Source organism: Palaemon carinicauda, chromosome 37, assembly GCF_036898095.1.
Source record: "Palaemon carinicauda isolate YSFRI2023 chromosome 37, ASM3689809v2, whole genome shotgun sequence".
Taxonomy (NCBI): domain Eukaryota; kingdom Metazoa; phylum Arthropoda; class Malacostraca; order Decapoda; family Palaemonidae; genus Palaemon; species Palaemon carinicauda.
Genome location: NC_090761.1, coordinates 44,270,907 through 44,297,321, shown reverse-complemented (window position 1 = coordinate 44,297,321; position 26,415 = coordinate 44,270,907). Strand labels below are relative to the sequence as shown.

General features: G+C 30.3%; 1 protein-coding gene and 1 non-coding gene across 2 annotated transcripts in view; both read right to left on the bottom strand.

The window, feature by feature from the left end:
- The window catches only part of klar (klarsicht), a 715,886-nt gene that overhangs the window by 666,919 nt on the left and 22,552 nt on the right, over nt 1-26,415 (bottom strand). The gene's annotated exons all lie outside the window — the stretch shown is intronic.
- Nucleotides 2,568-2,640, bottom strand: TRNAR-ACG (transfer RNA arginine (anticodon ACG)). Its single transcript has one exon. It is a non-coding gene; the product is annotated as a tRNA-Arg (tRNA).

Genomic DNA, 26,415 nt, shown 5'->3' with positions numbered 1-26,415 from the left:
AGAGAGAGAGAGAGAGAGAGAGAGAGAGAGAGAGGGGGGGGGGCCTGGCAACACTAAAATGACATATTATTCATCACAAAATCGACCAGTTTCATCCAAAACCCCCATATTCTGCCTAACTCTCAGCCAACGCTCTTTCCCTAAGTGTTGACCTTCGTGTTGACCCAGTAAATTGACCGTGTGTTGGGGGAAGCACAGCAAACCCAGCTACTGATTACATTACAAACTTTCTATTCTCTCTCCTACTCTTTGTCTTTATATATTTATGCTATTTACTCTCTCTCTCTCTCTCTCTCTCTCTCTCTCTCTCTCTCTTACATGATCATTTTCGAAAGATAGAAAAAGGAAGTTTACTAAAGTTTATTAAAGTGACAATTTCAAGGCATGAAAATAGCTTGTCTAGAATACAATGATAATATAAGAACGATGTACTATATAAATTCATGTAATATATTTGTCTACTTTTGGAATTTCGCGAAAACTTGAACGTGTTCATCATATTTTCCTTAATTTTCATTATTGTTGACTACCTTTACAGGTCGCTAGTAGATAAAAAATTGGACTCTGGTCAGTGGATAAATGACTTTTGAGACATCCACTTTTAATCACCATATACTAAAAAAAAAAAAAATAAATAAAAAAATAAAACAATTGAAGTAAATTACAACTTTTAAATTACAACATTTGGTGCGAAGGATACAGTTTAGAACGCCAATCTTTTCAATGATAATGTCACTTCAATTATATAAAACTCATTTAAATTCGGTGTGATTTTGATTGCAAACTTTTAATAATATTTTTGACGATCAATCTATCCAGAGGAAATGTTTCAATTCTTTCAGTCTTCCATATTTTCTGTATTATTCTCCATTTTGGTCTTCAGCTGCTGACTCTCATCTTAATTTGTTGAACCAAAAAACTCGCGTTCAGTTAGTTCTTTGTACATGCTGCATAAGATTTTTCATAATTCAGGCCATTCTTTGTATTCAGATCTTGCCAGACTGTATCATAATTTAAGCAGCACTAACTATGCAGTCAGTTCTAACATTCTTCCCTTTTCCTTTATAGGTAGTAGGTTGGCCAAGGCACCAGCCGACCGTTGAGATACTACCAATAGAGAGTTATGGGGTCCGTTGACTAGCCAAACAGTACTACATTGGATCATTCTCTCTGGTTACGGTTCTTTCCCTTTGCCTACACATACACAGAATAGTCTGGCCTATACTTTACAGATTCTCCTCTGTCCTCATACACATGACAACATTGAGATTACCACACAATTCTTCTTCAGCCAAGGGGTTAACTTCAGCACTGTAACTGTGTTCAGTGGCTACTTTCCTCTTGGTAAGGGTAGAAGAGACTCTTTAGCTATGGTAAGCAGCTCTTCTAGGAGGATACTCCAAAATCAAACCATTGTTCTCTAGTCTTGGATAGTGCCATAACCTCAGTATCATGGTCTTTCACTGTCTTGAGTTAAAGTTCTCTTGCTTGAGGGTACACTCTGGCACGCTATTCTGTCTAATTTCTCTTCCTCGTGTTTTGTTAAAGTTTTTATGGGTTGTATAAGAAATATTTATTTCAATGTTGTTACTCTTCTTAGAATATTTTATGTTTCCTTGTTTCCTTTCCTCACTGGGCTATTTTCCCTGTTGGGACCCCTGGGCTTATAGCATCATGCTTTTCCAACTAGGGTTGTAGCCTAGCAATTAATAATAATAATAATAATAATAATAATAATAATAATAATAATAATAATAATAGGATCAATGGTAACACAATATTCTACAAGTTTTAATGCAGCAAATACCAGATTGCAGAATGATCTTAATCTGGTAGTTGAATCGGTGGAACTTCAAAGGTTCAAACTTGCTGAAAAGGCCTTTCTGCTGAACTGGTTAAAACAAGTGTCGATTCATAATTTCATACATGAATTATCCATTTAATATTGTTACTGGTCTAAATATATTTAATATTTTTCATAATTTTTCATTTATAATTTATTTGTTACGTCTATATTTCCTTTCCGAACTGGGCTGTTACAGTTACTCGGCTTGTAGTCGTGTGCTTTCTTAATTAAGGATGTAGCTTGGCTTGCAAAAAATTATAACTATCACAATCTGACCCAATAACCTAACTTCAACAGTAACATTTTAATAATTATAAACTAACCGAACTTTAACAATGACAATAACTTTCACCGAGCAACGTAGTTGACAATCACTTAGCACATAATAACGAGAGAGAGAGAGAGAGAGAGAGAGAGAGAGAGAGAGAGAGAGAGAGAGAGAGAGAGAGAGATTATATGTCTCCTACTTACAAAGTTTCATATGGGGGAATGCAAAAAATCAGACAATGTACATTGAAACGTCATGATTATTCACCATTTTGAAAATAATGTCGATATAAAAATGTATAACGGTGAAAACATTGCATCGATAACATCCATTCATTTCTATTCCTCACTCATTGAAAACAGCTATGGAGACCAAAGTAGAATTTAATTTTCTATTCATTTATCAGTATTCATGTAACATGAATAAAGATTTTAAATAAAAAAACATTCCCGCCGACCTTGCCAGGATTCGAACCTGGAATCTTCTGATCCGTAGTCAGACGCGTTATCCGTTGCGCCACAAGGCCGTTGAGGGTTTAGAGATCAGGAAACTATGAAACGGTTCATTTCCTATTCAAATGAAAGTTGTGTCTTATAAATGTTAATAGCTTGAAAATGATACTGTAGTTTGCATAATATTAACTAATTCCTTAAAAAATATATATTATAATAAAGAAATAAAATTAAATACTATTTTTTTTTTTTACTTTCTGTTAGGAAAGTATTCAGTAAGACATTATAAAACCTTGTAAAATGTGGGTACAAAGATAAGCTTCTTGAATATTTTGAAAAGTTGTCTCATTTACATTTTCTGATCTTGCTATGACACGATGTTTTTAATAAAACGATCGATGTGCCAGCATCATCCGGTAGAGTCTACCGGATGATCCGGATATATATAATTACAAGGCATACAATATTACGAACTGAACATTTTCTTCGACATATGCATAAAATAAAACTGCTCTATCTCATAAATGTAATGAAATATTAAACACTAAACTCCAGCTAGGAACACTTGTAAACAGTCAAATTAATGAAAATTAGTAGAGAAAACGAACGTTATTGGAATCAATGACATTTCAAAACACAGGAACACAATCGAGATTTTTAACTATTTATCCCTATAATAGTACATTTCTATGTATTTGGAGAGAGAGAGAGAGAGAGAGAGAGAGAGAGAGAGAGAGAGAGAGATCATTAACTGAAAATATATATATTGCTTCACCATAATTCAAAAACTAATATTTTTTACAAGTGAAAAGACGCAATAAATCAGCTCCCTAAAAGCCGCAGTTAAGCATAATATGATTTGCACAATTCCTAAGAAAATCATCGAGAATATCAGTAATCAAAACGATATAACTGAATCAGGCATATGTAATTGATATTTAATTTAAAAAAAAAAACATTCGGTTCTTATGGATTGATTTTTAGGCAAAGATGAAGCTCACAGATCCTCGATAGAGTAACATAAATAACATAAATTTTCATCAAATATTTTATATCTTAAAGATTGTTTTATTTTTTTCGCTATAATGCTAATACTGTTTAAATTTTCTAATATCTATTAGCAATCTATGTCGTTTAGAATATTAAAAGCTGGAAAGACTTCACCAATGATATCATTTCTAGACAGTTCCTCTTTTGAACTTTTTCAATAACAGCAGAAGATAATATACAGTATACGCAGTTCTATGTAAATTTTAAATTACTTTGACCAGCAAGGTTCCATTTTTTTCATTTTTTATTTATCAAAGGTTCAGCAGAAAATTACATTAGACAATCTGTAAACATAGACAAATTACACGATTGTGGAAATTTAGAACATTTCTGCAAATGCTGAAACATGATCTTGAATATAAAACTATCAAGATCAAACTGATGCTGCAGTCGTTTCTACATTTTGTGGAAAAAAAAAGCCTGAGGCAACAGTATCAGAAACAATAAAGAGAAAGACAAATAATTACAAATTTCTTGAGGGCAATGGCATTCTCTCTCTCTCTCTCTCTCTCTCTCTCTCTCTCTCTCTCTCTCTCTCTCTCTCTCTCTCTCTCCATAATAAGAACCACATAAAAATCTTCCATTTTATCACGCGGGTAAAGACTTATTGACAAGCAGCTCCTTCGGGCGAAAACCACACCAACAAACGCATCGACAAGCGTTGGTATATGATCTCCTCAGCTGATAGCAAAGTGAATTTGGGACGAAATATGTAAGTATATTCAATTGTTACTCCAGAAATATTTATACACCAGAGTCGGGGATACTATTATTATTATTATTTTTTTTCCAGTTTTACTTTCCCATGAAAGTTATCGTGAAATTCTACTTCAATCAATCTATGATATTAACAATCTGGGGAATTTCTAACAACAACAACAACAACATATGCTGCCAATTCTAATCCACTGCAGGACAAAAGACTTTGACATATCCTTATTCATGTCTGGGATTTGACCAGTTTTCTTCACCACGCTGGCCACTGCGGATTGGTGATGGTGGGAGATTTTCGTCTGATGGCTCACATCAAACCAACCTAGTGTGGGTGGCCCTGACTACTACAGCTTTGCTGATCATGGCGATGCACAAACCCTTTCACAACGTTAAGGTATCCCCACCTAGAAAGGGGAAATTTCTAATAGGAAGTATATCACAAATTGAAACTCTTAGACAATAACTAAGATCACTACAAAATAAAAGCCAATTTCACCATGAAATTCAGTTTTCTATCTGTAATCAACATTTATGGTTCCCTTACAAAAAAAAAAAAAAAAAAAAAAAAAAAAAACCGAGTAAAGCATAAATACTACTCAATATGTTAGGCCCCAAAAATACAAGACAGTGCCCAAAATGGTATACCAGGGGAATGCAATATATATCGAGTTGTTGAGTGGCCTGGCTGCGAATTTATGGGACCGCATTCGATCCCGCGTTATTGATTAGAAGTCCACCCTGCTGTAAATGGGTGCCAGAATTTGCTTGGGTCTAGAAAAATGCGCATAAAGTTTATATAGTCTCATCCTCAAGGACTTGGTGAGTTACCAGGCTGTGCTCCTATGACCATCCACTTCAAGGTAATAAGGTAACTGGAGATATATATATATATATATATATATATATATATATATATATATATATATATATATATATATAATAATCTTTATTTCAGCAAAAGCCATATACATATATATAACATATATATATAATATATATATATATATATATATATATATATAATATATACACATATATATATACATATATATACACACACACACATATATATATATATATATATATATATATATATATATATATATATAAAGATCAGTACCAACGTTAAAATAACAAAATAAAATAAGATGAAAATTTTACCCACATGAAAATTTACATGAGACCAGATCCCCCTTCTACGTACACACAGTCACTCGAACTTCGAACTTTTCGTCGTAAAAAGTTTGAGTAGCTTTCAACAAACTGCCATCAGCAACGTTCATCTTCAACACTTCATACTGCATCTTCTCAAAATTCCTTAACGCGTGTAAGAAGAAATTATGGAAATGGGCGAAAGTACTTTATAAAAAGGATAATTCAATATATAAATATAGGACCAAATAGTGAAATTTTTCATATAATTTGGAGCTAAGATGAAAAACTAGCAGATGAAATTTGAGATTAAAAGGAATACTAGGAATATAAAAACTACATTGCTAGTTTCTCTTTGTAGAAAAACAAATGAAATCAATAAAGAAACGAAGAAATAAAAGTAATTAAAGAATGATTGAAAATAAGAAAATGAAGAATGAAAAATAATCAACTACCAGTGTATGGAATAAAAGAAAATTAATGAATGAAGACATAGATGAAATAAATCATTGGATAAGCACACACAAATCAATGTAAGTAAAGGATAAGGAATAAATGAAGAAATAAAAAAAAGGGGAAACAATAGAGGAATAAAAGATTTCATTTTCTTTCTAAAAAACAAGAAAATTATGACAAATTGTACACTGCTAAAAGATTAAAAAATTGACAATAAAGAATTAAATATGGATAGCATCTAAAATCACTAAAAAAAAATAAATTGGGAAATAATTAGACCTTAAATGTTAAAGATAAAAGAAATCAAAGAATGAAATAAATGTAAACTAGAGAAATTAAAATACAAATGTAGAATAAATAACGTAATAAAACAAATAAAAGAACGGAACAAATAAAAGAAACGAAATGAAATCAAGAAGGGCAAATAAACAGGACAAATAAAAAAGGACCAGATGAGAGAAATCAGGAATGTTACAAGAAATTAAAGAATAGAATATATAAAATCTAAGAAATTACAATATAGATGTGGAATAAGTAACGAAATAAAGAAAACAAGGGAAGAAATACAAGAAACGAATGAAATCAAGAAGGTTAGATAAACACGACAAATGAAAGAGGAACAAAAGACAGACTGAGGAAAAAATAAATGAAAATTAAAGAAATTAATATACAAATGTGGAATAAGTAATGAAATATGGAAAACAATGGAAAAAATAAAAGAAACGAATGAAAATAGAGGAACAAATAAACAGGATAAATAAAAGAGGACCAAAAAATAGAAATCAGGAATGTTACAAGAAAGAAATCAAAGAATAAAATAAATGAAAAATACAAAAATTAGAAATACAAATGTGGAATAAGTGGTGAAATAAAGAGAAGAATGGAACAAATAAACGGAAAGAAAACAAGGGAACAAATAAACGGAAAAAAAAATAAATGAAAATGAAAGAAATTAGAATACAAATGTAAAATATATCATGAAATAAAAAAGGTGACAAATAAAAACGAATGAAAACAAGAAAGCTAGATAAAAAGGACGAATAAAAGAGGACCAGAAGACAGACAGAGGAAAAAGGTAAATGAAAATTAACTTAGAATACAAACGTGGCATAAATGACAAAACGAAAAAAGAAGGGGACAAATAAAAAGGAATGGAAACAAGAAGGCTAGATAAACAGGACGAATAAAAGAGGACCAGAAGACAGACAGGGAAAAAAAAAATAATGAAAATTAACTTAGAATACAAACGTGGAATAAATGACAAAACGAAAAAAGAAGGGGACAAATAAAAAGGAATAAAAACAAGAAGGCTAGATAAACAAGACGAATGAAAGAGGATCAAAAGACAGACAGAGGAAAACAAGTAAATGAAAATTAAAGAAATTAAAATACAAATGTGCAATAAGTGACGAAATGAAGAAAACAATGGAACAAATAAAAGAAAAGAATGAAAACAAGTGAAGCAAATAAACAGGACATATAAAACAGGATCAAAAGGTAGAGGAAAAAAAGTAAATGAAAATTTAAAACAAAAATAAAAAATACAAACATGGAATAAATGACAAAATGAAAAAGGAAGGGGAGAAATAAAAAGAAATGAAGACAAGACGGCTACATAAACAGGACGAATAAAAGAGGCCCAGAAGACAGAAATCAGGGAATGTTAAAAGGTTTCAGTTTCATTTTGGCAACCTTTTTCCAGGATGGCCGGCGGAAGCGGCATTAAAACAAACGTAGGGCGCAACAGAAGCGAAAGAACTGCTCTCCCGCATTCCGGCATCTCTCGAGAAAAGAATTTGCGGATTTCCCTTCTAAGGTTTTGGAACGCGTTTAAACTTCAAATAAAAGATGGAAAGTCAAAAATTGATAAAAAGAAAAATTTAATTATTCTTGAAATAAAATGATATAAAAAATTTTAAACTCAAAAATGGAAAAATGGGAATATTCTTGAAATAAAATTATAAACAAATGGAAACTCAAAATTGGAAAACCTTAAATATTCTCGGAAAAAACTGAATGAAAAAATTAAAACTCAAAATTTGAAAAAGGCAAAAATTCTTGAAATAAAATGATATAAAAAATGAAAACTCAAAAATGGAAAATGGAAATATTCTTGAAATAAAATGAATTAAAGAATTTTAACTTAGAATTGGAAAAATGGAAATATTCTTGAAATAAAATTAAATAAAAAACGGAAACTCAAAAATGTAAAAATGGAAATATTCTCGAAATAAAATTGAATAAAAAAATGGAAACTCAAAAATGGATATATTCTCGAAATAAAATTAAATAAAAATGGAAACTCAAAATTGGAAAAATGGAAATATTCTCGAAATAAAATGAAATAAAAAAGGAAACTGAAAAATGGAAAAATGTAAATATTCTCGAAAAAAGTGAAATTAAAAATGGAAACTCAAAAAATTAAAATATGTAAATATTCTTGAAATAAAATTAAATAAAAAATTGAAACTCAAAAATTGAAAAATGTAAACATTCTTGAAATTAAATGAAAAAAATGGAAACTAGAATGCGGAAAAAATATACTTAAAAATAAAATTTAAACAAAACATGGAGACTCAAAGATTTAAGAGCAAATGGAAAATGTAAAAATGCAAATATTCTTCAAATAGATTTAAATAAAAATGGGAAACTTAAATATTTAAGAGCAAAAGGAGAATGTGATAAATGCAAATATTCTTGAAATAAAATTAAAGAACAATGGAAACTCAAAGATTTAAAAACAAAAGAAGAATGTAAAAATTAAGATACTCTTGAAATAAGATTAAATAAAAAATTGGAAACGCAAAGATTTAAGAGTAATGGATAATGTAAAAATGCAAATATTCTTGAAATAAAATTGAATAAGAAAATGTAAATCCAAAGATTTAAAAGTATATAAATAAGAATGTAAAAATGCAAATATTCTTGAAATAAGATTTAATAAATGACTGGAAACTAAAAGATTTAAAAGCAATTGGAAATTGTAAAAAAAAAGGTAATAATCTTGAAAAAAAAAATGGGGAAACATGAAAGAAATTATAACATCTAACACTAAGGTATACGTTTTTATTCATTTATCTTTACTAAACATCTGCTTCAACTTTTCTCAAGAGGAAAATGTTCTCAGAACTTCAGAGTTACTGCAAATGTTTTCATGTTGAAAAGGCTGACATAAATCTCTCTTTATAGTTTATATATGACAGATCAAGTTTTACGTTGCTATTGATTTTGAAATATTTTTTTATTAATTATATATTACTTATCATGTAGTTTATTTCCTTTTTTCACTAGAATGATTATCCCTGTTGGGGCCCTAGGGCTTAAAGCATCCTTCTAATCCAACTAGGATTGTGGCTTCATAATAATAATAATAATAATAATAATAATAATAATAATAATGATGATGATGATGATGATGATGATGATGATGATAATACGGGAAATCATGCAAAAAGAACTATTCACTTATGATATAGATAACTGTTAGGAGTGAAAAACTACCTTCGACCAAGCTTATGCTCTTCATCCCTACCCTTTGTGAAAATCTTGTGGTAATATAAAATTATGCACAAATAATATATTTCTACAAAGACACGCTCTCTCTCTCTCTCTCTCTCTCTCTCTCTCTCTCTCTCTCTCTCTCTCTCTCTCTCTCTCTCTCTCTCTCTCTTCTCTCATATATATATATATATATATATATATATATATATATATATATATACACACACACACACACACACACACATATATATATATATATATATATATATATATATATATATAACACGCGCAAATACACACACACATTCATCACGTGTTAGCTTTCGTGATTTCTACACACACACACACACATATATATATATATATATATATATATATATATATGTGTGTGTGTATGTATGTATGTATATGTATATATATATATAGTGTGTGTGTGTGTATATATATATGTATATACACACACACACACACATATATATATATATATATATATATATATATATATATAGACACACACACAGACACGTCACTACGCTGTGAAGTGTAAAGAGGTTCTGTAACAGATACAGGTTTCAAAACAGAGAAAGAAAAAAAAAGAGGCATGGTGTGAGCGTTTGGAATAGGCCTAAAGAAATGAAAAATGAAAGATAAAACCGAATGTCTTTTTAGTGTAAACAAGAATAGTTTCATTCTTAAGAAGAAAAAGTTCAACTTCATTTAAAATATGAATCATTTCAAAGCTTCAAAATTCATGTTTTGTCAGAAATAGCGAAATTTTTTGTCTTATATTTCTAATATTATTAACATGCTAATTTAATTCATAGATCGCCAAAACTAATGTTTTAAAATATAGCTATACAGAACATACGGAGTTTTAATTATATAGCCTACACACACATATGTATATATACTGTACTTATATATATATATATATATATATATATATATATATATATATATATATATGTGTGTGTGTGTGTGTGTGTATATTTACATATATATATATATATATATATATATATATATATATATATATATATATATATATACAGTATATACATGTATACATATATATACAAATATACATATACATATATTTATAAAAATAAAAAGCATGTGTATGCGTATCTCTATGGGAGCGGTGGTATATTCCATGTATCAGTCAGACTACCAGTAAAGTTTAAATGAAATCAATCAAATTTAATAAAAAGTTATAAATAAAATGTCGCCAATCATTCAGTGAAAATAAACTTCCAAAATCGAAAGTTTTAATTCCCTGAGAACATAAGAGTTAACTGAATCCTTCTTCATTATAACTTCGGAATCAAATAACTTTTTCTCTGGATGTCCATTTTCAAAGTGAAAGAAATCAAAAGATCAAACATTTTCAATTAGCGGAATCTCCAATTAAATATAAATGACTTATCCAAAGAGAAATGACTCTCATGTCTTCTTAAGGAAAAAAAAACTACTTAAGATTTATCTACAAGTGTTATTTTGTTAAAGGAAATTAATTGTTTAATCTTTTTTTAGGGGGAGGGAAAAAATCCTCTTTGGGAGAGATTGAATGAAGGAAATAATACCTGTTGTCGCAAAAACCAATATGACTAAACTAGTTTAGTATTGGGTTCCTTTGAAAGCCAACAAAGTAATAGATTTCACTTTTATAACGGAAAAGTATAAAAACAACTTGATCCATGATGGAGTGATATTAGGTATGAAAAGGTGACTGACGTCTACCAAGGAAAAATATCAAACTTTGATTATAAAAGTACGAGTGGTCTATCTAACGTTAGAAAAAAAAAATTCATGAAAAATAGCTTATTTTCTTCAAAGAAACTTTATGAGATAGAATAAAATGAACATTGATTGTTGTGCAGTTTTCTTTGTAACTTCTTTAATCTGCTTTCACTCCTTCCTGTTCAGTAAAAGCTACAAAATCAATAATGACATTGATAAAACAGCGGTGTAGTCATGTCATGTAGAGTTGCAGAGACAGGCAGTACCAAAGAAACTAGAGTTCATAACCTCACTCCTGGCCTCCTCACGCCATTCAAGACCCTGTAACTTGCATCTACCTCTTTCTGCGCATCCGCGCGTATTTCTGAGCTAACTCGCTCATATGCGTATGTGTGAGTGTATGCGACAGCGTGTGATATATATCTTGTTCCGTAACGTGAAACCAAGGGTCGCATTACAATCTGTCAGCGAGACGAAATTTCATTTTCGCCATCGATTTCCTGACTTCAGTCCTTTTTACTAGAAGGATTGCATAGCGTAGTGGTGATAAGAAGAGAGTAGGTATTATTTCTTTGGATTGCTCAAGAAAGGCAGATATCTTTGAGGAAGTTCTGAATAGAGTCAAACAATATCTTCATCTGCCTACTTACTACCTACTAAAGACACGCAGGAGACAAGATATGCAAATATGATGGTACTCTGGAAGCCACAAGCATGTTCTTATCTTACAGATACTGAATAAATTGTGTTAATCTGCAATACGTCTTTCCGCTTGTGGGGAGAGAGAGAGAGAGAGAGAGAGAGAGAGAGAGAGAGAGAGAGAGAGAGAGAGAGAGAGAGAGAGATCAGTTTCTCGTGTCAGGAATGTCAGCATCACTATTCCAAACCGAATACTAAGGCTGACAGCCACAGAGGGTCTCGTAACTTGCAGAAAACAAGAGAGAGAGAGAGAGAGAGAGAGAGAGAGAGAGAGAGAGAGAGAGAGAGAGAGAGAGAGAGAGATTTAAAAAACTTAGGCCTACGCAATGACCTGAGAGGGTTCCTCTCACGCATGACAAATGGCAATGGAAGTAAATTATAAGAGAAGAGTGGGCGCTATTCGTGTGTCGCTTCTTTGCGACAACGTCGTCATAACTCAAAAATAGCTATTTTTCAGGAGAGCCATTTTAATCAATTAAAACACTATCATATAAATGTATGTAGTTAGGACATTTAGCGGGCTCTAGCGATCAATTTTTTAGCTACAATTATGACTTTTTTGCCAAAAAAATCAACATTTGAAGATGAATATGTCTATATGGATAACTCAAAAATAATTTTTTTTGAGTTATGACGTTGTTGTCGCAAGCGAGCGTGATGTAGATGAGATCTGTCGTTGGTTTATGAAGGTATCAATTAACACGATGAGCTAAAACTGCCATGACCAAGATACATAGAAAATACTCATAGTCAGGGAGATCTATTTAATTAACTGGTTACAAAGACTAAATATTAGCCATCCCAAGGAAATTTACTCTAAAGCCTACAATCTATACATTTATGTTGCAATTCTTGTTTAATTTCAATTCAGCATTCATAAAAAAAAGTATTTCGAAACTTATTAATTTCCATTAAAAAAACATTATAGTATCTTTTTTTATAGTTTTTAACCTATAATAGATTATTAGGAAAAATTTCTCCTTCAAGACAACAGGTGATTTTATACCTTTGCATATATGTATAGACAAGACATAGGGTCGTTAACAAACGCACGCATACACACAGACCTCCATATATTGCAATTAACGACTGTTACCACTGAGCTATAATTTAGAGACCAAAATAACAAATTTCCAAATGGCCAGGGACATTGCGTTTACAGTGTCATTTCATATAGTTATTAACCGCCCCCCCCCCCAAAAAAAAAAAAAAGAAAAAAAAACTAACTCTTGAGATTTTAAATGTACATATATGAGATGCAGATAAGGAGTAAATTATGAAATCTCATTTGCTAATACAAAGAGTGATGTGTTTAACTTAATGAAACAAAAGTGAAAGTACAAGGTATGGAAGCATGAGAACATCAATGAGCCACTGTTGACTATACTCCATTTCTTTTAGCAAGGCAGATTTCCACCGACTCGCAGCGGTGCCCTTTTAGCTCGGAAAAGTTTCCTGATCGCTGATTGGTTAGAATTATCTTGTCCAGCCAATCAGCGACCAGGAAACTTTTCCGAGCTAAAAGGGCACCGCTGCGAGTCGGTGCAAATCTGCCTCCCTAAAAGAAATTGACTATAGTGTATCTAAAATATATAAAGCTAGAAAGGGTCCAACTTGTGCCGTCAGAAAGACTTCAAGGACTATAAAACGAACGAGACTTGCGTTAACTTACTCAACCAAAAAAACATTTGCACCAAGTTTGATCTCCGGACGATCCAGTTTCCAAGGAATGGGTCGCTATTGTCCAGTTGCTGTTTCAGTGTTGTGATTTTCCCATTATGATTAGGGTTAAAACTATTCTTTAGCTATAATAAGCTGTTATTTTTAAAGGCCATTGAAAAAACAAGTAAGGGTCAGTGCCACAGCTTATATGCCATAGCCTAAAACCATCTTGAGTTAGAACACTTTTACTTCCAGTATATTACACACCACTCGGTGGATCTGGTCTTACTGTTTGTCAGGGACTTAAATTGCCATTATAAAGAGTTTATATATTTTTATTCCCTATTCATCGTCATGGTTTAGAAGCTTTTGCCTATGCCACTAGATCTGACTGTCAGCAAATCAAAAATAAGACCACACAAGCTTAAAAGTCTACTTGCTGAGTCTTTAGCAGCCATTGTCTGTCCCTCCCTGGTCCTAGCTTGAGGTGAAAAGGGGGCTTGGGCGCTGATCATAATATGTACTGTATATTATTAGTCTCTAGGGCGTTGTTCTGCTAGGCCACTGTCACTGTCCCTTGCCTCTTCCATTCATGAGTGACCTTTAAACTGATTGGACCTAATATTCACCGATTTCCCGTGCAAACTGGCTCTGGCGAGTCTTACTCTTGTAGGATATGTACCATATATCTCAAGCAGAATAGAATACCATTTTGAGAAATCTACCACATCTAAATTGGTCATAGATGCAAAAGGATGTTTAGACCGTTATTATCCATATAAAAGTTTTGCCAACATAACTGATGAATAGAAAATTCTTTTATGATTGCTGAGTTATCATATTCAAGACAAATCCTAGGTATAGAACGATTGGAGATCTGCACATGCGAATTTGGAAACTCAGGAGTCTTATCAAATTTAAAAATAGAATTATGTGTGATGAATTATATTAACACACGAGCTATGGCTCAGCGAGTTAATTTTCAGCTGAAGATGAATACAATGCTCCTATAAAATAAACCCTTTGTAATACAACCCAGTAACCGAATGGGCCGATTACTCTCAAATCTGTATGTTTTGGCAATGACGCAACGGTAACGTGTTTACTCAAACAAGATTGTTGTACAATTGCCAAAAGTAAAAGGAAACCTGTTTGGTTAATGTGTTTGACAGCAAAAAGCCTAAGATTAAATCGTTATGTCTTGCTACTGTTGTTCTGAAGCCAAACTGATTAGTTGAACTTTAAGGTACCGTGATATCAATAACCCTTTACTCGATCAAGGCCCATACAGTACTCAATATACAGTAGTTTGTGGAGGAGCAGATCTAGAAGGTAACCTACTTTTTAGAGGCTGCAACTTACTTAGCTTCTATGTTGTAAATTATCTTAAGTTATATAGAAGGGGTTATATTTGCACATGAGGTATATTTTATGAAGGGGTTCCATTTGTACATGATACAGAATAAAGGTGTTACATCAATGTCTGAATGAGGAAGTGATAGCTCAAGTCCTGCACATAACCATTGATTGTCTTTAATTCTTGAGCATACGCTTGCAAAACGTCTATGTGTCAATGTAGAGAATAATTCGATTTTTAGTTTTCCATATGGTTTTTGCAAGGGCCACCGGACTCGAAATAAACTTAGTTACTAGTACTGTCTAAATATCCATCGATTTTTGTCACATAATTTCTATGATGGATCTTGAGTTTAGCGCAGATGAATTATGACGCTCTTATTTTCAAAATTTGATAGATGACAGTTTAAGAGCATTTCTTGGCATTATAAAACTTCTAAAGCCTATATTGCAAAGAATAGTGACTACGGGAATATGATCTTAACTCCTCGCGGTAATGTTCTTAGCTCAAAACTAATTAAAACAAATATACATTATGTATATTTTAGATTATAAAATGAACTCGTTTATGGAAAGAATGCAACTCAATTGGCTTCCATCACAACTCTTAACAATAGACCAGCACGAGGTTTAAAACAACTAATAAGCGACAGAAGCAAGGGATATGAAACTTTCTTAGAGACCACCCAGGCAATGGCTACTAATAACTCAGCTGGTAGATAAATGGGTCCCCCAAATCACCCTCCCAACCTCAAAAGGATGATGAGATTGGGGACGTCACAGTAAACAATCTGGCTTGAGCTGGGCTAGAACTTCCAACCCACGTATCGCGAGTCAGGGACGTTTCAAATAAGCTACCACAACCCAAAGGTTTGACAAAAATGAGTTCAAGATGCACGTTAGGGGGAAAGAACGTAACCCTTGAGAAAACTTAATGTATGACTTTTTTTTAAGGTTAGAACACTTAATGCCCCCTTTCCCAAGAATGTAAATACACTCGTGAAAAGAAGTATGTTCTTTTTATTCCTTCTCCTATTGCAAAAAATAAATAATTCTTATATAAAAAATTTTGGAGATGTGTCTATCCTAATTTATATATATATATATATATATATATATATATATATATATATGTATATATATATATATTTATATATATATGTATATATTTCCGTTTTCAATAAAGTTCCCCAGTTTAATATATATATATATATATATATATATATATATATATATATATATATACGTATATATAAACATATATACACATATATAGGTATATATATACAGTATATATATATATATATATATATATATATATATATACGTATATATAAATATATATACACATATATAGGTATATATATACAGTATATATATATATATATATATATATATATATATATATATATATATATATATATATATGTATATATATATAGATATAGATATAATTTTGCCCTGTCTTCAATAATGTTCTCCAGTTTCATCTCATCCGCAAACTAACATCTCAAGTTAAAGAAAACAAAATCAGCATTAAAAAAAAAACCCTTCTTCATGACTTCCGTACAATCCCTGAAACTATTCGCACGGTAAGTTGACTGCGCGTGTTTTACCTTTCATTATTCATAATTCTTGCTATTCTTTGCCTTAAATTCTTCTTAATTAGTACCACCATGATGATGCGAGGTTCAAATTATGGAGTAAACCTATTATTATTATTATTATTATTATTATTATTATTATTATTACATGCTAAACTACAACCCTAGTTGGAAGAGCAAAATGCTATAAGCCCAAGGGCTCCAACAGGGAAAATAGCATTTAGAGGAATTATTGTATATTCAGAATTGGGTGTATAATCCTAATCTAGTCGCTTTAAAATATCAGGTCTCTGTTCTCCTCTCCTGACTGTATTTGATCCTCACTTTTATCTACGATTTTTTTTTTTTTTTTTTTTTTGCACTGGGTTGCTTTTCCACCTGGAGTCCCTAAGCTTTGAATCGTTCGTTTTCCTATTCAAATAGGTTTTTGATAGTCTTTTACTGTGTTATTATATCATGGAACTCCATTCTCTTCATAATTGTCATAAAGAGACTACTTATGTTTGAAATTCTTATGTGGGGTTACTATTTTTAATAATAATAATAAAAAAAAATAAATAAAAAAAATAATAATAAAAAAAATTAATAATAAATAAATAAATAAATAAATAATAATAATAATAATAATAATAATAATAATAATAATAATAATAATAATAATAATAGACTGAAGAAATGTAGCAATTGTCAATAAAAAAATTTAAAAAAAATAAAAAAAATAATAAAAGTAATAATAATACAAATAAAAATAAAAATAAAAAATTAATAATAAATAATAATAACAACAACAATAATAATAATAATAATAATAATAATAATAATAATAATAACAATAATAATAATAATAATAATAATAATAATAATAATAATAATGATAATAGACTGAAGAAATGCAGCAATAATCATGGTAACACGGGTAGTAGATCAAAATGCTTTAGTCCTAATCAACTAATCTTTTGTACTTTCGAAATGACGATTTAGTACATTACAACATTTTCAAAACTAATTATCCTTCAAATACTAATATTTTATCTATGCGGCATTTCTATATGGAAATTATTCAGGAAATCCTCACGGTGCTGCACGAAATTAATTGAAAAACATTATCATTAGTTTCCACTTAATATACTTTGTGTAAATGGTCGTAAAACCAACAATAAACAATATAAAAAATAGAAATGTAAATAAACCGGGATTGGGAAAACATGCACAAAACTTGTGTAATCATGAAGCAAAAATGTTCCCTAAAATGTAAAAGGACGAATAATTGGTACCAACACGACGGCTTCTCTGCGGATTACAGAGAGAGAGAGAGAGAGAGAGAGAGAGAGAGAGAGAGAGAGAGAGAGAGAGAGAGAGAGAGAGTTCAGCACTATGAATTTAATAGGATGATGAGCTTAGCGTTATAAAAATTGTCAAATCTTAGTATGTATTCAATAGGGGATTTGATATGATCTGTTTTTAAAAACACCAAAAGAAAAATATAAAAAAAAAAATTAAATCTTCAAAATGTTGCACATGTGGAAATGCAATATTGAAAACCAAAAAATACTGGTACGCTAAAAATGAAAAAGTTTAAACAAACTGGAAACTAGAGATTGAAGAATTAAACCAACGTGCAAAAAAGAGAACGATGAAATGTTTTGATTTTGCAATAATATAATGTGAATGCAGAAGAAAAAAATTATGTGAATGACTGATATCATCTTTATCAATGTTTTGCTACAAAATCATTACCATCTCTCTGGCGAATGAGATAGGATAATGAGTAAAGCTACAGGTAGAGTCTTTAACAAATAAAAATGATATCGGTATTATATTGTCTAATTTCCATTATATTTCCAGAAGATGAGCGTACTTTTAAATCGAGGATAGCGTGTTTGGTAATTAAATACAGTAAAAAATAGTGTAAATAACAGAGAGAGAGAGAGAGAGAGAGAGAGAGAGAGAGAGAGAGAGAGAGAGAGAGAGAGAGAGAGAGAGAGAGAGAGTGTTTTAGCATAAAGGCAAAAACCAACTCGGATGAATAACATTGCTTTAAGTGGAATATATGAGCGTTATTCAAAAGATGTATGGTCATGTGCTTTTGGTATGCCATAAATAAAAAAAAATAAAAAAAAATAGAAATTACAACTAAAGCATTTCCTTTTCAATATTGTTTAGAGGGATAATTAAACTTATTCTTCTCCCCTAAATCTTTGAAATTGAAAACAATACTGCCACGATCGGGGGGGGGGGGGGGGGGGGGAATTGTACTCGGGTCCAGATAAACCAAATTAATATGCTTTCCATTTATCCAACAATAACTTTGACCTGAGTTGCAATGCACCTGTGTCAAGAGACCTAATTTTCCCAATTAATAAATTCCAAAGGCTACATAATAAAAACTGCAATTTTGCCAAGACTCAAAATTATATATCCGTAAGAACATTTTCAGCAATTCTTAAATATTCCCTACATGTTTTGGCAACATCAGCAGAGTAAATATAATGATAAAAACTGCAATTCTGCCAAAACTCAAAATTATATATCCGTAAGAACATTTTCAGTAATTCTTAAATATTCCCTACATATTTTGGCAACATCAGCAGAGTAAATATAATGATAAAAACTGCAATTCTGCCAAAACTCAGAATTATATATCCGTAAGAACATTTTCAGCAATTCTTAAATATTCCCTACATATTTTGGCAACATCAGCAGAGTAAATATAATGATAAAAACTGCAATTCTGCCAAAACTCAGAATTATATATCCGCAAGAACATTTTCAGCAATTCTTAAATATTCCCTACATGTTTTGGCAACATCAGCAGAGTAAATATAATGATAAAAACTGCAATTCTGCCAAAACTCAGAATTATATATCCGCAAGAACATTTTCAGCAATTCTTAAATATTCCCTACATGTTTTGGCAACATCAGCAGAGTAAATATAATGATAAAAACTGCAATTCTGCCAAAACTCAGAATTATATATCCGCAAGAACATTTTCAGCAATTCTTAAATATTCCCTACATGTTTTGGCAACATCAGCAGAGTAAATATAATGATAAAAACTGCAATTCTGCCAAAACTCAGAATTATATATCCGCAAGAACATTTTCAGCAATTCTTAAATATTCCCTACATGTTTTGGCAACATCAGCAGAGTAAATATAATGATAAAAACTGCAATTCTGCCAAAACTCAGAATTATATATCCGCAAGAACATTTTCAGCAATTCTTAAATATTCCCTACATGTTTTGGCAACATCAGCAGAGTAAATATAATGATAAAAACTGCAATTCTGCCAAAACTCAGAATTATATATCCGCAAGAACATTTTCAGCAATTCTTAAATATTCCCTACATGTTTTGGCAACATCAGCAGAGTAAATATAATGATAAAAACTGCAATTCTGCCAAAACTCAGAATTATATATCCGTAAGAACATTTTCAGCAATTCTTAAATATTCCCTACATGTTTTGGCAACATCAGCAGAGTAAATATAATGATAAAAACTGCAATTCTGCCAAAACTCAAAATTATATATCCGTAAGAACATTTTCAGCAATTCTTAAATATTCCCTACACGTTTTGGCAACATCAGCAGAGTAAATATAATGATAAAAACTGCAATTCTGCCAAAACTCAAAATTATATATCCGTAAGAACATTTTCAGCAATTCTTAAATATTCCCTATATATTTTGGCAACATCAGCAGAATAAATGTAATTCTATTTCTTGATTTAACTTATTATTCCCTTTTCTGTTAGACGAAGATTATTTAAAAGCTATTCAATATTGATACCATAGTTGGCATTCTCGACGGATATGGACCCATGAATTCTTTCTCTTTATTCCTGCAAAATTACAAAATGTAAATTTTCGTCCTACCTCAACATAGACCATAATGAAACTTGTGTTGCGAACATGTCATACTGCATTAGATTATTATTATTTAACAATGATAATATTCTTAATTTATATAATGATAATTTTTATAATTTGAATAATAATTATTTTTATAATTTGACTAATAATATTTCTTATAATTTGAATAATGATAATTTTTATAATTTGAATAATAGTAATTTTTATAATTTGAATAATAATAATTATTATAATTTGAATAATAATGATTTTTATAATTTGAATAATAATAATTTTTATAATTTGAATAATAATAATTTTTATAATTTGAGTAATAATAATTTTTATAATTTGAATAATAATAATTTTTATAATTTGAATAATAATAATTTTTATAATTTGAATAATAAAAGTTTCAATTCAATAATAATAATAATTTGAATAATGAATGGCCAGCCGCGTTAAAAAATCCATAACAAATATCTACTTTATAAAAAAAAAGTATAAATAAGATTAATTACAGACTTACTATCACAACATTAGGACTCTTTACAGACTTCGGTAAAGAAAACTTAATTGCTAACAAACATCAAACAACAACATAAAATGTTCTTGCACTTATACCTTATATAAAAACCCCACTTAGAGTAGATAAATTGTATATTCATAGTTTTCCCGGTAAAGCCCTAAAATATAACCTTATCCAGGGCATAGCAAATTTGTGTACCATCTGCAGTGTTGCAAGAGCCCGTGTTTGGCCGTAATTTTAATCGGAAATCCTCCGTAAAAATATACTGTTCTCAGCTGTATTTCAGTAAAATGCAAGCGACCGTAATTTTACCTTACTTTGCTATTATTTTTTTACGGGTTGGTAACATAACATCACTCCTTTACGTCAATATATCCGTTTTTAAAAAGGCAAAAAATCTTTGAATAAATGTTGCTGGGTATTTACCGTTTTTTAATTAAATTTTTACCGTTTTTAATGCAAATTCTTACTGTTTTTCGATGCAAATTTTTACCGTTTTTCGATGCAAATTTTTACCGTTTTTCAATGCAAATTTTTACCGTTTTTTCAATGCAAATTTTTACCGTTTTTCAATGCAAATTTTTACCGTTTTTCAATGCAAATTTTTAACAGTGTATGCAATCTACAAGCAAGCAAGCAAGTGTGTGCGACAGAGTCAGATCTATCTTTAAAACAATCATAGCCAGGCGCTTGAAACGAAATCGTAAAATAGAATGAAAACAAAGTACATTTTGAGAAAACCATCCAGTAAAAACTATCACGAAAAGCAAAGTGAGCCTTTTCCATAATGGCATGAATCGTTCAAGCATCAAATCACTGAATAACATTGATTGCTTGATTTGCACATGCTTCGTAATGACGATAGTATCCATTATCATTACAAAGCATGTCCAAATCAAGCAATCAATGTTATCCAGTGATTTGAGTCGTCAACAACTTTGTTTTTTATTTTCTTATAGATGAAAGCGTGAAAGATCAAATGATGCGTAGAAAGTATTTCTAGTATTTATCTAATAAAAAAAACAAGCTTTTTTCGTGATAATTTTCTTATTGCTAACTTCAAAGGCATGAGGAAGAAATGTTATAAATGACCAAAATGCCATAACTCCTTTGCCTTCTCTAAAGTTGAACGTGTAATATATATCTATTAAGTTTAATATTGTTTCTCTTTCATTGTAAAATCTGCTTTTATACACTATTATCTTCTTTGCATTTAGAGCTTATCATGTATAAAAAAATCAATCTAATTAATTTTAGTACTTTCAATATATATTCATCAATTCTTTTATAAGATAATTAAGTAAATGACAAACAAATCTAATGAAAATACAAAAATAATAATATAAAAAAAAAAAATCTGTTTTGTCATGTGAACAAACCAATATATTTTGACTCTAAATCAATTAAAATGGAATTTTTTTTCGGTCTCTTTTTACTCAACCGAGCAACGCTTTTCCATATATTTCAAGCAAAAACTTATGACCATTTTTTCAAAGAACTGTATTGCTGAAAACATAGCCACGGTAAAAAGTAAAATGAAACTGAATGAAATGAAAAAAAAAAAAAAAAAAAAAAAAATGCCTGTGTATTTCGTTTTTTTTTTTTCCTCCTTTTTCTTTGATCTAACGTACCACCTGGTTTCATTCACATGGAAAGCTTTTGTTGACGAACGTCGCAATAGTCGATGGTTTTATTGAATCAAATAAATACCTTGAATTCATACGGCACGATGAAATTAACTGCGTGTTTCATTTTTTCATATGATGGCAATTGGCAATATACAGGAATACAAATTGATTTTGAAACGTTGTGACATAATAAAACACTGATACGTTTTAGCTTCATTGACGCTTTGTATTAAATGGCTTCAATATATGGTTATTTGATGAGATGTATATAATAGTAGGCCACCCCTTTATGGGTGGGGATAACGTGGAGAAAGGGTTTATGTATCGACATGATCAGCAAAACTGTACTATAGTAAGGGTCAATCATAAGTTGGTTTGCGTAGTGAGAAAAACTGACCAAACCCCAGACATGAAGAAGGAAATGTCTGAAGCCTACTTCCTTCAGTGGACTAAAAGCGACTGTATTACTTGTTGTTGTTTTTGTTTTTGTTGTTGTTGTTGTTGTTTAGGCTATGATAGTAAACTAGATGAACTTTCTCATCATTGCATTAAAATTGCAACATATCCATCAAGGTAAAAAAAAAAAAAAAAAAAAAAAAAAAAAAAAAAAAAAAAAAAAAAACCACACACACATTAATATTAGATTATTTTGAAAGGAATGAAGATATTTTCAAATAGAGAAGTATATGTAAAGTATTTCCTTGGAATTTACATTTACTGCGACCTTCAATATTAATGTCAAAAAAAGTTTCACTTCCGGTTCATCAGTCAGGCGATTAATTGCCACGGTATAATCTATTTTCGACTATTGAATTTTTGTCAAATAAAAAAAACGGGGGGAAAATGTTCAATCTATTTTCCGCAACGAATTTTAGAATTATTCTTTTCAGAAATTGATGTACGACAAATATTAAGTCATATTAAAAAAATAATTGGAGAACTAACAATATCACTCCTATCACTGATGATGACAATAATATTAATAATAATAATAATAATAATATTAATAATTATAATAAAGTGTATATTTATAAACTTGAATATATATTATGCAGAAGATAAAAAATCACACGAAAAAATTAAGACAAGAAATTAATATATATATATATATATATATATATATATATATATATATATATACTGTATAAATATGTATATATAAATATATATATATATATATATATATATACTGTATATATATGTATATATATATATATATATGTGTATATATATTTATATATATGTATATATATAAACATATATATATATATATATATATATATATATATATATGTGTGTGATCAACAATAATATATAGTATTCAATAAAAAAAATTATATAAAAAAAATTATATAAAAAAAATGCAGTAAAGATAAAAATATTAAATGAAAGAAAAAATGAAAATGACAATGAAATAAAACCAAGTGTGAGGTTGTTCACGGTACAGAATTGAAGTCACAACTCAATATTTCAGAACTATTGGTTCAATGGTTTCGAATCAAGATTATGTTGGAGCCCTTGGACTTAGACCATCCTGCTTTTCCAACTAAGGTTGTGGCTTAGCTAATAATAATAATAATAATAATAATAATAATAATAATAATAATAATAATAATAATAATAATAATAATAATAATTATAACCATAATGATAATAATAGTTATAATAACCCACCAGCAACTTTTCCAACTAAGGTTGTGGCTTAGCTAATAATAATAATAATAATAATAATAATAATAATTATAATAACCATAATGATAATAATATTTATAATAACCCACCAGCAACTTTTCCAACTAAGGTTGTGGCTTAGCTAATGATAATAACAACAACAATAATAATAATAATAATAATAATTACAATAACCATAATGATAATAATATTTATAATAACCCACTAGCAACTTTTCTAACTAAGGTTGTGGCTTAGCTAATAATAATAATAATAATAATAATGATAATAATAATCATAATAACCATAATGATAATAACAGTTATAATAACCCACCAGTAATAATAACTAACAGAGATTTTCTGGTTAATTATCCAAAATTACTGAAAGGAATATGGAGCATCTACTCACAACCATAGCTTTGAAAGATACAAAACTGCTGGTCATGGAAATGGGTAAAACGGCTATAAATCTTCAGTATCACCTCACACCCATAATATAAATTATTCCTACAAAGGTTTGAAGCTGGTTCAATTATATATACCAATATTAAGTACAACTCTTCTATCAGAAGGACATTCAAGATCAAACCACTATCCTCTAGTCTTGCGTAGTGCCATGGCCTCTGTACTATGGTCTTCCACTGTCCTGGGTTAGAGATCTCTTGCTTGCGGGTACACTCGGGCACACTATTCTATCTAATTTCTCTTCCTATTTTTATTTTGAAGTTCTTATAGTTTATATAGGAAATATTTATTTCAATGTTGTTACTGTTCTTAAAATATTTTATTTTTCCTTTTCCCCTTTCCTCACTGGGCAAATTTCCCTGTTGGAGCCCCTGGGCTTATAGCATTCTTCTTTTCCAACTAGGGTTGTACCTTAGCAATTAATAATAATAATAGTAATAATAATAATAATAACAATAATAATAATAATAATAAAAGAGAAATAAGACGGAAAATAGTATAAGGAAAAAAGAACAATGAAGCGGGAAGTAAGAAAACGTTACAAGAACAAGGGAAAACACAAGCAGTATGAAAATACTGGAGCTCAGCGATTGAAATAAAGAAAGTCTAACACCCCAAGAAGAATCCTTAAACCCTTTTGCTGTCTCTCAATTTTCTGAAAGGAATCCAATAACATCTTCACAAGACAAAAAAAACGAATGCACGACCTTTCAAGCGATTGTGTCGAGCTCCTCATTTGTAAAACGCCGGATTAGAAGAACCCAATGGAAAACGATGATGGCGACGATCTCTCTCTCTCTCTCTCTCTCTCTCTCTCTCTCTCTCTCTCTCTCTCTCTCTCTCTCTGACTCGAATTTATTGACGATGATTCCTCGCTATTTATCTCTCCGGTGTTTTGAAAACTATTCCGACGCACTGACAAAAGGCGAAGGGAATTTCTGTCGCATTTGAGGAGACATGGGCATAAAGGTTCATGGGTCGTGCATTTTATAAAAGGGTTGGTTATAAAGGAAAAAGTTATAATTATTTTTTATAACAGTATATAAATATCTTTAGCTAATTAATGGCCATAAGTTGATGGAAATTGATAATTTTTATTTTCTTATTACACTATATAAATTGGCTAATTTATGGTCATACGTTAAGGAGTAGAGGAACATAGAAGATAAATCATGAAAAAGTATGTACAATATCTTTGGCTAATTCATAACTCTAAATTCATTGCAACATTGAATCTATATGTACCAAATATAGGTCCTTTCCTCACAGAGCTATTTTTCCCTGATGGAGCCCTTGGGGTTATAGCATCTTGCTTTTTCAATTACGGTTGTAGCTTACCTAATAATAATAATAATAATAATAATAATAATAATAATAATAATAATAATAATAATAATACATGATTATAGCATTCTGAAAGAACTAAATCTCATTATTTAAGAAATATTACAAACAGCTGCAGCCCAATAGAGGTATAGTCGCAACTTGAAAAAGGTACTCGAAGAAAAATGGTCACGACTCCACAACTGGCAAGAATTTCTAGTAAAGTTACTCTACCAGAAGGTTTACCACTGGTGACAGGAGTGCCACCCAAAATACACGGCTTTTCGAACGTCAACATCCACCCATCACCCTTAACGACCCGAGGCTGACGTTTGCGAGTTTTATTTTTGAGGAAATAAACACAGGCCGGAATGGTTCTGACGTGCCCACCGCTGTTTCGAGTTCGTTAACTATTTGTACCTAAAACTTCGGAGGCA